Raw genomic sequence first — 14,060 nt, 5'->3', positions numbered from 1 at the left:
AAATCCGTCCACTAATCACAGCTTAGGATTGCTTAGACAAGATAGTTTTTGAACAATTACTGACCCATTTGCTGCAAAATTTCAATTTAGCTGGTTTTTCCTAACAATGAGTTCATCTCATTTAACAGTAACTATTTATAAGAGATTCAAATCTCTAATAATTACTTACCACCAACTAAAATGTGATGAAATCATCATATAGGATAAGGATCTCTAATGCTTAATTCCTGTTGACTAAAATATAACCTCATTTTTAGGTGCTTATCAAACAGAGCTGGTGTTTTACTAAAAGATAGGTGCCACCCTTTCAGAGCAAAATGATCTCTGCCTCTCAAGGCCACTGAGCTGGGGGGATCTTTGATTGTGGGGCCAACCATGATGTATGCGTTTTATATCCACACCGTCCATCTGTTTTGCCAGCTTATTTTATGGAAATAAGCCTGATAATAAAGCAGATCCACTTCTCGAGTGGAGCACGCCACAGAAACGGTGTTGATTGATGCCCACAATTAGAAACTTTTTGGGGCCACACAAGTTTTAGATCAAGCTGAGATTTATGTTTTCCCTTCATCTAGGTTAGTGAGATCTTATTAACAGGTTGGATGCAAATAAGCATTGTGATGGGCCTTAGAAAGTTTTAAATGGTGAGTGTTCAATCGCTACTATTTCCCTGCTACCATATGAATAGTACAGAAATTGAGCATGGATCTCATACAAGCAATGGTCCTCAGCCTATACGAAATCGACCAAGGGATAGTGGCACAAGGCCTAGAGATTCCATCTGTAATAATCCCGGAGTCTAATTCAACAATCATATTATTTAAACCTAAATCCGCACAAATCCTCAACCCATTGAGAACTGCCTGGACTTCGGCAACCATATTCGAGACCCCTCCATAAAATTATGGAAGGCAAAGATGACTTTTCCAGAATGGTCCCTGCAAATACCTTGTCCTCCGCCCTCTCCAGGGTTACCACAAGATGATCTATCCACATTCAATTTCACCCACCTGGACTAGGGGTGTACATCAACTCGAACCAAGTCGAGCTAGCCTCAGCTCGACTCAGCTTGGCCACTGGCTGACCTCAGCTTGAACTCGGCTTGGCTTGGTCCTCGAGCCTGACTGGCCAGCCTGGCTCGGTTTGGTCAGCGGCTCGGGCCGAGTTCGAGCCAAGATCAAGCCGAGTTCGCCATTGAGGCATTTCCACAAACACCTGAACTGCAACTTCAAAATCTTACTGTTTTATAAACAGGGGCAATGGTTTTACAGGTATTTTATCAAACATTTTTTAAGCAATATAAAAACCAAGAAAAACAAAGAAAAAAAGGAGTATTTGTTTCATGTACATACCTTCCTTGCCACCGGCCACATTTCATTGAGTCATTTTATCAAACAGTTGGTGAGCAACATCAATGGCAAAATAACCGAGTCACCGAACTGGTTTGATTTGAGTTCGATTCAAGCAGGATTGATCCGAGTCGAGTCGAGAAAAATCAGATCGACTCGGCTCGAACTCAAACCAAGCCGAATCGAGCTAGCTCGGTTCGTGTACACCCCTGACCTGGACTTTCCCATGTGTAACTGTATTAATAGACGAAACATGTAATAGCTTATGGGATAAGAGGTATTCCAGCCCCATACATACCTTCATGCGTGCCTATGTAGGTGTGAGGGATAAGTTTTGACTCTCTCTTTTGCCATGGTCTACCAAAGTTTTGAATCAAGTTGAAAGTTGAGCTCCGAGGGTTTCATGGGGTGCTGCATCACGTGGACGGTTCAGATCTTGCACGGGTGGTAGACTCTCAGGGAGTTTCAACACCCGGTCAAGGGTTCAAGTACTCCTAGGTGGTGAAAGCCTACTACGGCGGTGTGTTGAAAAAAAACAAAAAAAAAAACTCACGGGACATGAGTTTTCAACAAGTTCTCACAAGTTGTCTTGAGAACTGGTGCGCAGGTGACTATTCTTATACATCGAGAGAGAACATGTCCAGGTGATGTGTAGTCAAAATTCAATCCATCCACTGGATGAGTCACCACATGAAACTCCTACAGCCCAAAAATCAGGTGGGCCACTGCAAAGTAGGAGGGTATGCCCACCCTTGATTTTTATCGGGGGCCACTTGAATTGCAAAACAGCATTAATTTTTGTCCAACTTCTTCTAAGCCAATGGATGGCTTGGATTGCATATACACATCACGTGGAATGATCGGTACATGTGCGTGATTCCATGAATCAGGTGGGCCCAGTCAAGTACTTGACCTAGACCACATTCAGACCTGACACGAGCCCAAATCAAAACAAAGGTCTTAAGTAACTGATGGCTACTCAAACCCAATTTTCTTCGGATCCAAATCCTAAAAAAAAAAGACCTCATATTTGAAGTAACCACACCCGGTGAGATTCAAACTTGATGGCATCGAAATCTCATTGATTTCAAAGATCTAGATATACAAACCAGTACTCAGTTGCATGCTACATGATTCACACCATAATAAGGTATAAATAATTCTTTTCCGATGATTTCTTTAGTTAAGATGTATGTTACGTAAAAATCATAACAATAACTCTTATGTTCACTTTGATTTGAGGAGGTACTAAGTTCTTTCATTTGAGTAGTAGAGTCTTGTTCAATGTATAAAATCTTTGCAAGAGCTTTCTAGTTTATAGCACACCATTTGATGTTAGAAATTGATCCTTAAAATAGCAAAAATGTCAATCACTTATTCAAATATAATACTCCTCTCTCTCCCTCTCTCTTTCTCTCTCAAAATTCAAGCTTTGATAATATTTGTATCTAAACGTTCACTTACATTCCAATATATGAGATGTGTAAGTTACAGAGTACGCAATCTCTCTCTCTCTCTCTCTCTCTCTCTCTCTCTCTCTCTCTCTCTCTCTCTAAATTCAAGCTTTGATAATATTTGTATCTAAACGTTCACTTACATTCCAATATATGAGATGTATAAATTACAGAGTACGCAATGGGCAGTAAAGCATCTACACAAGGATATGTATATAGCTATGGAATCCTTCTATTGGAGATAATCATTGGAATGGGACCAACTGATGACATGTTTAAGGACGATCTAAGCCTTCATCATTTCACTAAGTCGGCTTTGCCTGAACGAGTAATAGAGATTGTTGATCTACGACTGCTCGTAGAAGAAGCTGAAGTTACTCAAAGCAATGAAAATCATATCAATACAAGAAATATAATGCATAACTATTTGATTTCAATGATCAAAATCGGTGTCTTGTGCTCTACAAAATCTCCAAGACTACAAATGTGCGTGAGAGATGTTGCTATAGAAATGCATGCAATCAAGGACTTGTATCTCAGGGTCGAGAATCAGTGAGACAGATAGGTTGGGTCACCTATATAAGATGAAGGTTTGTCTTACCCCGTCATTACTAAGTTATTATTGCTAGTTATGGTGAGAAATATTTCAAAATAAAATTAGCTTGTTGAATACTTTTCTAAACAAGCTTTAGATATATATTTAGTCTTGGCTTAAGAGTGCACTTATATTATTATTGAATATATGAGAAGATGTGTTTCTTTTTCTTTGTTTTATCTTGTATTAGGTGAAGGGAGTTTCTATCATAAATTTAATAAGTAAAATACATCATCTTATTATAAATAGGACAATATTGGGTTACTAAAATGTTTAATTAATAATATATTTTATGCAAAAGTTATTAAAATTGATGTTACAATCTTAAGGAATTATTTTAGTTGTTGGACTACTAACTTGATATTAGTCTGATGAAGTATTCATCCAATGAGTCCCACTATGGATTTGGCACAAAATAAAAATAAAGAAAATAAAATGGAGAAGAAAAAGAAAGAAAGAAAATAGAAGATAAAAGAAATTATATGATCAAATGGTTCCGTTCAATTGATGTTCTTTTGCATGATGAATGTTAATCATTGCTCTGTTTTCAAATGTATATTGATTCACCACTAATAAGATGGTTAGAATTATCAGAACATGGTAGTCTCCCACATAATGGATGGTAGAAGTAGACTGTGAATGCCAACAAGTGCAATTACAACTACCTCTCTCCTCTGTAAATTCGATTCTTCTGTTGGAATAAATATCAACAGAGGTTTGCGGGAAGTTTCCGGACGTGTGTTCTCACCTTTCTTCAATAAAATTGGAAAAACGAAAAAGAAAAAGAAAAAGAAAAAGAAGAGGATTGTGAGAAGGATTGGTACAGCTTGGCATGAGAAAGCATAGGTCTGTTGGGTCCACATATGAATAGAGCCCTGTCCATTGAACGCAATCAGACATTCCAATGTGGATTATGTGTGACATGTACATGACAAATGAACGACCTAAACAATTTTAGAAGTTAAACAGCCTGATTGCAGTGGGTGAAAATAGTTAGCAATTCGATCTTAAAAATCAAGCCATTCCACATTTAGGTGGGCCACCATCAGCAGAAGCAACGGACTGCTGCTTGTTTTACAAAATGGCGCCCTTGAGAGTGAGTGGAATGTCCTGATGTTTTAGAATAGAAAAATCTCAAAAAGTGTGACCATATGATAAAATCTCGGATCTGATCTCATATGTAAAAAAATACCCGATGTTCCAACCATTAGTAGATGGACTATTGAAAGAAAATATCAACATTTCACATTCAACTAACAAATCAATGGTTCTGAGTCATCCTTTAGCCATGGCAAATCTACAAATCCATGAACAGCGGGTGACAACCATCTAACCATCGCTTCTGGCGGCCCTATGGGTCGACATAAGTCCCCTAGCCTCACTTGTAACTCGTTTTTTTTTTTTTTCTAAGGTTTACTAGAAAACATCCGTACATGTTGCAATAGGATGCATCCATGCTTTACCAGTTGGAAATGTTTTAAATAGGTGTACTGGGTGTTCACTCCTATATCATGCTGTTTTGGGCCAATACGGGTATATTGTTGGAGGTTAATACTGATACATATGGGTTGATTTGCTAGTTTTAGACAATACTGTAAATCTTGTATGGGGGTTATTTTTGATAGGCATGGCAATGGTCAGACTCGAGGTTCAGGCTAGGATTTTGAATGGTTGGGCTGGTCATATTCAAAATATTGATTTTCTAGGTCTGGTCTCAGCCCATTGCTACCTCTAATTTTCAATGACCCAAAATGTTTGATGGTGGGCCTTATCGTGGCTAGAGGATTACAAAAAAAATACTCCCAGAACATTTCAAAATGTTAATTTTTTTAAGTCGAGGCCCAGCCTATAGCTAGCTCTAATTTAATTTCAATGACTCAAGATGCTTTTATGGTGGGCCTAGCCATGGATTGAGGATTAGTGTCAAATTGAAATATTTGAAGTTGTAGACTATTCAAAAATCAAAAGAGACCGGACACATTCAAAGAAAAAGAGCTAAAGGTCATATTATTAGGATAACCATAGGCTATTCCAAGTGAATTATGCTAAATCAAATGATGAGAATATTAAGCCAAAGCAGTAAAAGAACTTGTGTGGCAGTACTAGAAGAAGAAATATTTCCAATATTATTCTAGCAACTAGCTAGCCTATGAAAAGTACATGGAACTTGATTTATGGTCCACATCATTATTTGAGGCTTTGTGCATCTAATAGCGCTCAGGATACCCAGTGCATCAATGTGCCCAGATCAACCATAGGTCATATGCCTATTTATGTTGTATAATTGGATACTTGTAGAAAGGAACCATCTTAAGATGCTTTTTCCAAAAAATAAAGCAAACCTACTCATAAAGAAGTGAGCAATTGTTACATGTGTATCACTTTGGCAGATGTTTCTTTGGATAAATATTTGAATGCAATAAACTCGATCAACGGAGGAATATTTTATTCATCTCTAGTGGTTAACATCTCTTTATTTAAATTTAAAAGATGGTAGAAGGGCAAATTTTTTTGAGAAGATGAAAGAAAGGGTTGCATATTAAAATTCACAAAATGCAATGCATTCAAGACATCTGAATCCATCAGACGCTTGGCCTTGCGTCGCCACCCGAGCCCAAAAATCAAAGAGAAATTTACGACTGTACTACCCATTTATGGCCCATTTACGAGACCAAGCCCACCTCATTTTACCTTGCAAGAAAAAGCCCCAGCTGTACGGACGCATTCCCAAAGGTCGAAAATGCCCCTGCTTTTTCCTTCAAGCGGATCGGCCGCTGCTCGAAGACGAGCGTCGCGCTGACGCTCGTCGAACTCCGAGTAATACGAACGGTTCAAAAGAGATCAACGTTAAATGGGCCCCACAGTTATGTATTTATTATATCCACAACGTTCATCCATATTTCGAGATCATTTCGGAGCATTATCCAAAAACAAAAATTCATATCCAAATATCAACTGGACCACACCACAAAGAGCAGCAGAAAATTGATTTTCACCGTTGAAACTTTTGTAGGGCCCACCATAACATTTATTTTCCATCCAATCTATTCATAAGGTCACAAAGACCTGGATGAAGAGGAAAAACAAATTTAGTAATGATCCAAAACTTTTGTGACCCCTAAAAGGGTTTCAACGGTAGACGTTCAATCCTCCACTGCCTTTTACAGTGTGGTCCACTTGATAGCTAAATCTATCTTATTTTTCTTCTCAAGACTTATTATGAGTTCACCAAATAGATGAACGGTTTGGATATAACACATACCTCATAAAAGGACCCACAAAGGCGGTTGGGATTACAACAGGTTAAAAAAAAAGAGCCGGAATCTATGGCTACGGATTATAACCGTAGCCATAGCTGCAGCCCATGCTTTTTCGATATGTCCTTTGCTATGTATCGAAGGTCTTTTGATTAATCGAAAAAGGTTTAGAACTATCCAGCAAGTTTGCATAAAAAATCCTGTAATTTTCGATACATATTGAAGTGTATTTGATATTATCGAAGATATAGCTACGGATTATAGCCATAGCCATAACTGCAGTCCGTAAAACCCTATGCAATTTTTTTTTACTTTTTACTTTTTACTTTTTACTTTTTTATTTTTTACATGGAGAACTTTATTCTACCTACAATTTTCTCTAATACATATTTATATAAATATGTATATATAAGCATATAAAAAAAAAAATTTCTCTCTTTTTTTCATTTCTTTCTTTATTCATTTAACAAGAATATCTTCTAAACCAAATTAGTTACTTGATGTACCCTATATGATTTTGGGGTAGGAGAAGCTACTTTAGCCAACTAACGTAGTTATTTTCCAAGATTCCATTAGGTCAATGGTCGAAAATTTATTTCATTCACTTTGCGATCAATTTCAATCAGTTCGCGGTCAATTTCATTCATTTCATTTACTTCACGGTCATTTTCATGCATTTCACGGTCAATCCCGGCGATTCCGTTTTGATTCACGGTCATTTTCATGCATTTCACGGTCAATTCCCTTCACTTCACGGTCATTTCCATGCATTTCACGGTCAATTCGCTTCACTTCACGGTCATTTCCATGCATTTCATGGTCAATCCCGACGATTCCGTTTTGATTCACGGTCATTTTCATGCATTTCATGGTCAATTCCCTTCACTTCACGGTCATTTCCATGCATTTCACGGTCAATTCGCTTCACTTCACGGTCATTTTCATGCATTTCATGGTCAATCCCGGCGATTCCGTTTTGATTCACGGTCATTTCCATGCATTTCACGGTCAATTCCCTTCACTTCACGGTCATTTCCATGCATTTCACGGTCAATTCGCTTCACTTCATGGTCATTTCCATGCATTTCACGGTCAATCCCGACGATTCCGTTTTGATTCATGGTCATTTTCATACATTTCATGGTCAATTCCCTTCACTTCACGATCATTTCCATGCATTTCATGGTCAATTCGCTTCACTTCACGGTCATTTTCATGCATTTCAAGGTCAATCCCGGCGATTTCGTTTTGATTCACGGTCATTTCCATGCATTTCACAGTCAATTCCCTTCACTTCACGGTCATTTCTATGCATTTCACGGTCAATTCGCTTCACTTCACGGTCATTTTCATGCATTTCACGGTCATTCCCACCTATTCCGTGTTGATTCACGGTCATTTCGACGCATTTCACGGTGAAGTGTAGCGTTGGACCGTGAAATGCGCGAAAATGACCGTGAAGTGAAGGGGCATGACCGTGAATCAACACGAAATAGGCGGGAATGACCGTGATATGCATGGAAATGACCGTGAAGTGAGGCGATTGGACCGTGAAATGCGCGGAAATGACTGTGAAGTGAAGGGGCATGACCGTGAAATGCGCCGAAATGACCGTGAATCAACATGGAATAAGCGGGAATGACCGTGATTTCCATGCATATCACGGTCATTCCCGCCTATTCCGTGTTGATTCACGGTCATTTCAACACATTTCACGGTCATTTTCGCGCATTTCACGGTCAATTTGCTTCACTTCACGGTCATTTCCATGCATTTCACGATCATTCCCGCCTATTCCGTGTTGATTCACGGTCATTTCGATGCATTTCACGGTGAAGTGTAGCAATTGGACCGTGAAATGCGCGTAAATAACTGTGAAGTGAAATGGCATGACCGTGAAATGCACCGAAATGATCATGAATCAACACAGAATAGACGAGAATGACCGTGATATGCATGGAAATAACCATGAAGTGAGGCGACTGGACCGTGAAATGCACCGAAATGACTATGAAGTGAAGGGGTATGACTGTGAAATGCGCTGAAATGACCGTGAATCAACACGGAATAGGCGGGAATGACCGTGGTATGCATGGAAATGACCGTGAAGTGAAGCGATTGGACCGTGAAATACACGAAAATAACCGTGAACTGAAGAGGCATGACCGTGAAATGCGCCGAAATGACCGTGAACAACACGGAATAGGCGGGAATGACCGTGATATGCATGGAAATGACCATGAAGTGAGACGATTGTACCGCGAAATGTGCGCAAATGACTGTGAAGTGAAGGGGCATGACCGTGAAATGCGCCGAAAGGACCGTGAATCAACACAAAATAGGCGGGAATGATCGTGATATGCATAGAAATGACCGTGAAGTGAAGCGATTGGACCATGAAATGCGCAGAAATGACCGTAAAGTAAAGGGGCATGACCGTGAAATACGATGAAATGACCGTGAATCAACACGGAATAGGTGGGAATGACTGTGATATGCATGGAAATGACCGTGAAGTGAGGCGATTGGACCGTGAAATGCGCCAAAATGACAGTGAAGTAAAGGGGCATGACCGTGAAATGTGCCGAAATGACCGTGAATCAACACAGAATAGGCGGGAATGACTACGAAGTGAAGCGATTGGACCGCGAAATGCGCAAAAATGAGCGTGAAGTAAAGGGGCATGATCGTGAAATGCGCCGAAATGACCATGAATCAACACGTAATAGGCGGGAATGACCGTGATATGCATAGAAACGACTGTGAAGTGAGGTGATTGTACCGCGAAATGCGTGGAAATGACCGTGAAGTGAAGGGGCATGACCGTGAAATGTGCCGAAAGGACCGTGAATCAACACGAAATAGGCGGGAATGAGCGTGATATGCATGAAAATGACCGTGAAGTGAAGCGATTGGACCGTGAAATGCGCAAAAATGACCGTGAAGTGAAGGGGCATGACCGTGAATCAATACGGAATAGGCGGGAATGACCGTGATATGGATGGAAATGACCCTGAAGTGAAGCGATTGGACCGTGAAATGTGCCGAAATGACCGTGAAGTGAAGGGGCATGACCATGAAATGTGCCGAAATGACCGTGAATCAACACGGAATAAGCGGGAATGACCGTGATATGCATGGAAATGACCGTGAAGTGAAGCGATTGACCGTGAAATGCATGGAAATGACCGTGAATCAAAACGGAATCGCTGGGATTGACTGTGAAATGCATGAAATTGATCGTGAAGTAAATGAAATGAATGAAATTGACCGCGAAGTGAATGAAATGGATTTTCAATCATAGATCTGATGGAATCTTGAAAAATAACCAGGTTGGTTGGCTAAAGTAGCTTCTCCTACCCCAAAATCATATAGGGTACATCAAGTAACTAATTTTGATTTAGAAGATATTCTTGTTAAATGAATAAAGAAATAAATGAAAAAAAGAGAGAAATTTTTTTATATATACTTATATATACACATTTATATAAATATGTATTAAAGAAAATTGTAGGTAGAATAAATTTATCCATGTAAAAAAGCAAAAAATAAAAAATAAAAAAAATTTCATAAATTAGCACAGACTACGGCTATGGCTACGGTTATAATCCGTAGCTATTGGTCAAAACACCTTCAATACATATCAAATTCTCTTCGATATTCATCGAAAATTGCAGGATTTTTGAGACAAACTTGCTGGACAGTTCTGAACCTTTTTCGATTAATCGAAAGACCTTCGATACATATCGAAAGACCTTTGATACATATAAAAGGACATATTGAAACGGCAGCGTCCACGGCTATTGCTACGGTTATAATCCGTAGCTATAGAGAACACCATAGCTATAAGTTTCTGGTCTATTTATTTATTATTATCTTATTTTTTACTGTTGTAATCTCCACCGCTTTTTGTGGGTCCTATTATGAGGTATGTGTTATATCCAAACCGTCCATCTATTTGACGAACTCGTACTAAGGCTTGAGACGAAAAATAAGACAGATCTAGCTATCAAGTGAACCACACTGTAAAAGGCTGCGGAGGATTGAACGGCTACCATTGAAACCCTTTTAGGTGTCACGGAAGTTTTGGATTATTATGAAATTTGTTTTTCCTCTTCATCCAGGTCTTTGTGACCTCATGAATAGATTTGATGTAAAATAAATGTTATGGTGGGCCCTACAAAACTTTTAATGGTGAAAATCAATTTCCCTGTTGCTCTTTGTGGTGTGGTACAGTTGATCTTTGGATATGATTTTATTTTTTGATAATGCTCCCAAATGATCTCGAAATATGGATGAACGTTGTGTATATAATAAATACGTAGCCGTGGGGCCATGTAACTTTGATATCTTTTGAACCGTTCGTACAACTCGGAGTTCGAGGGGTGTCAGCGCTCGTCTTCGAGCACCACCGATACGCTTGAAGGAAAAAGCAGGGGGCATTTTCGACCTTTGGAAAGCCATCGTACAGCTGGGGCTTATTTTTGCAAGGTAAAATAAGGTGGGCTTGGTCTCGTAGTTGGGCCGTAAATGGGTCGTACAGTCGCAAATTTCTCTAAAATCAAATAAGTGGAAACTGAGGTTGGCCACAACACGGACAAGCTGAAAGAGGATGCGCGCAAATGGCATTCTCTTCTTTCTGTTGCGCTGCTGCTGCTGCATATCAAGGACATTTAGTTGGGTCCAACTTATGCATAGCCTCCTTTGAGAATTTTGGGTATATGCATGATAGGCGTGATCCGAAATCTTTTTGTTGGGACCCGCTGAATGGCTGTAAAATCCTTTCATTTTTAATAAAATGCAGGTGGAATGAGTCCACTTTTCTTTTTTTTTTTTCTTTTTTTTTTTTAAAAAAAGTTGAAAGAGGATGCCAAACCTTCATTTTTGTTTGGGGCCGTTACGAGGGAACAGATCTGATGGACCGATTGGAAGCGTACAGAATAGACACCCTACTTTTTCTAGCCTGGGAAAGATAAAAGAAGCAATCATGAGAGGGTACCTAAATTTGAGATGTGAATTACAGTCCTTAAACAAAGTTGATTTCAGAGAGAACATCAACCCTACAGTCAATATCACCATGCTCTTTTACAAACAAGCTTGGTGGGACCCATTCAATCCATACCGAATGCCGTAGACGACTGACAAAGGGATGAAAGACGAATAACTAATCATGGGCGTACATGGAAAATGCCATCCACACCGTTAATGTAAATGGAATTCCCCAAATCACATTTAATCTACCCATCTTAACAATCTGAACTTCGTGGGACAAACAAACAGTAGCCATCAATAATTTACAGGAATCAGATGGTTATTATCATGTATGTAAGTGCACCTTTTGGATTATGGCTCATTCACAACAGGGACCCACTGATTGGATTGTCTGATCAATTGGGATCTTTTTCTTTTTCTTTTTTTTTTCCTAAAAAAATGTGGGAGCACACCACCTTAATTTTATTGATTCAGACAAAAAAAGGAAAAATAAAAAAAATCTTAAGTTCAACAAGGTGGGTACCACAATAAGAAAGGGGCGGGCGTCACCTAAGGACCACACAGCCGCTATATAATTTTGATTTACATCCAAACAAGAATACCCAACAAAAGGAGTCAGAAAAGGATAGGCATGCAAAGCTGGGATAAGGATGGACCGGGTAGACTTCTTGCTTTTGAGTTGGCCCAGTTGTGTAGGTTTTGCCTAAGCAGTTTCAGTATCAGCTAGTTTAACTAGTCCTGCCTTCAAGTCTCCTTCTGTAGTGGTCTCCTGTTCAGGCCTCTCTTCCAGTTTGCTTCAGCAGGTTCAGCTGATATTCTGCTTTCTTAAATTCCTAATGTGGCCATTGGCTTTATGTGAGGCAGAGTTAGCGTTTAGGCAGGAGTGTGGGAATGTATCTCTTTATTTACTTGCAATGCAATACAATAGAAAGATAGAATGGTCATCTATATTTCCAAGTGAAATACACTATTATTTTATTATGACTGCAAAATCAAAGCCATTCAATCAACAAAATAAAAACATAGAGAGCTTTCTAAACGTACATATCATACTTTGTATTATCTCTTCTTTCTCCAAAACTTTCAAAAAAGCCAACCTTCATCCATTCTCCAACTTATTACTGAAGAAGATTTTTCACCCTTGGTGCCTTGTTCAAAGTTACAAACAACACATCCAAGACCCCCATGTGCAATCACTGCTTCAAGCAGGACCATGCCCATCCAAAATGAATGAACGCTAATCGCTCGCGATTGATGGTGGGGGTGAATGACACCCGTCGAATTAAAAATTAATTTCTGACCTGCAATGCCATTCCGTTTGTCATATGTTACTAAATGTTTCACAGCTTGACGGTTGTTTGTAACAATATATATATATATATATATATATATATATATATATATGTATCCGAATTTGAAGCTTGCCTGATTAAGCTATGGTGGTGCTTCCCAATGATGATTCAGTGCCCATGTTGATAATGTGTGGTTGGTCTGGAATCATATTTCAATACTGGGAAAGAGAGTAAAAAGTTAGAGATCAGATGATAAAATAAGTAAGATTTTTTTTTTTTTTTTTCTAATTGTTCTTCTTGTGCACTGGCCATGTTGGTTTTGCTAGCTACTTACGGAGTGGAGGAGTTTTGAGAACGAAGAAGCAGGCACCGATGACAACATAGCAGGGAAGGAGAACCAGTCCTTTGAGGTTGTGTGAAATTCCATCCTGCAAATTGCATTATGTTCTTAAACTTCTAGGGAGTAGCTTCTAACTCTTAGTTTTCCCATATTGTCACCATGGTTCCGTTATCCACGACCTTTGATGCTATCCTCCCCCAAAATCCCCCAGATTTGCAGATCCTAACCACTCAACCTGTGGCCTAATGATAGACATTGAAGGTGGGCACACATGATGGACGGTTGACGTCAAAGGTGGGCCTACATGATGAACGACCCATATTGAGGGTGGGGCCCACACAATGAATGGTCCATATTAAAGGTGGGCGTACATAATGGACGTAATGGGCTTTACATGATGGATGACCCACATCATAGTGTGGTTCCTCGTGCTTGACGGTCCACATCCAAGTTCCCACATGATGGACAACCCATATCCAAGGCCCAACATGATGGATGATCCTCATAGATGGTGTGCCCCATATATGGTGGGAACCTAGTAGGTCATCTGGTGGGGAACTGGGCTCATATCATGCACTTGCTTTCATCTTGGTTAGCCCATTACCAACACTTCCAATTGAAGTGGGTTGGTTCATTGCCTGGGATCTATCCCTCAGGTCTGCAGCTGATGATGCCGTTTGCAAATTATTTAGATGTGAGCTTAGGGTTTCAACTCCTCTCCAGGCACGGCTTTTCATTCTTCTCAGGTAATGACTTTCTAACTCCTCAGGTCCTCACTGTT

The sequence above is a fragment of the Magnolia sinica genome, chromosome 8, assembly GCF_029962835.1.
Source record: "Magnolia sinica isolate HGM2019 chromosome 8, MsV1, whole genome shotgun sequence".
Classification (NCBI taxonomy): domain Eukaryota; kingdom Viridiplantae; phylum Streptophyta; class Magnoliopsida; order Magnoliales; family Magnoliaceae; genus Magnolia; species Magnolia sinica.
This window is presented reverse-complemented; position numbering follows the sequence as displayed.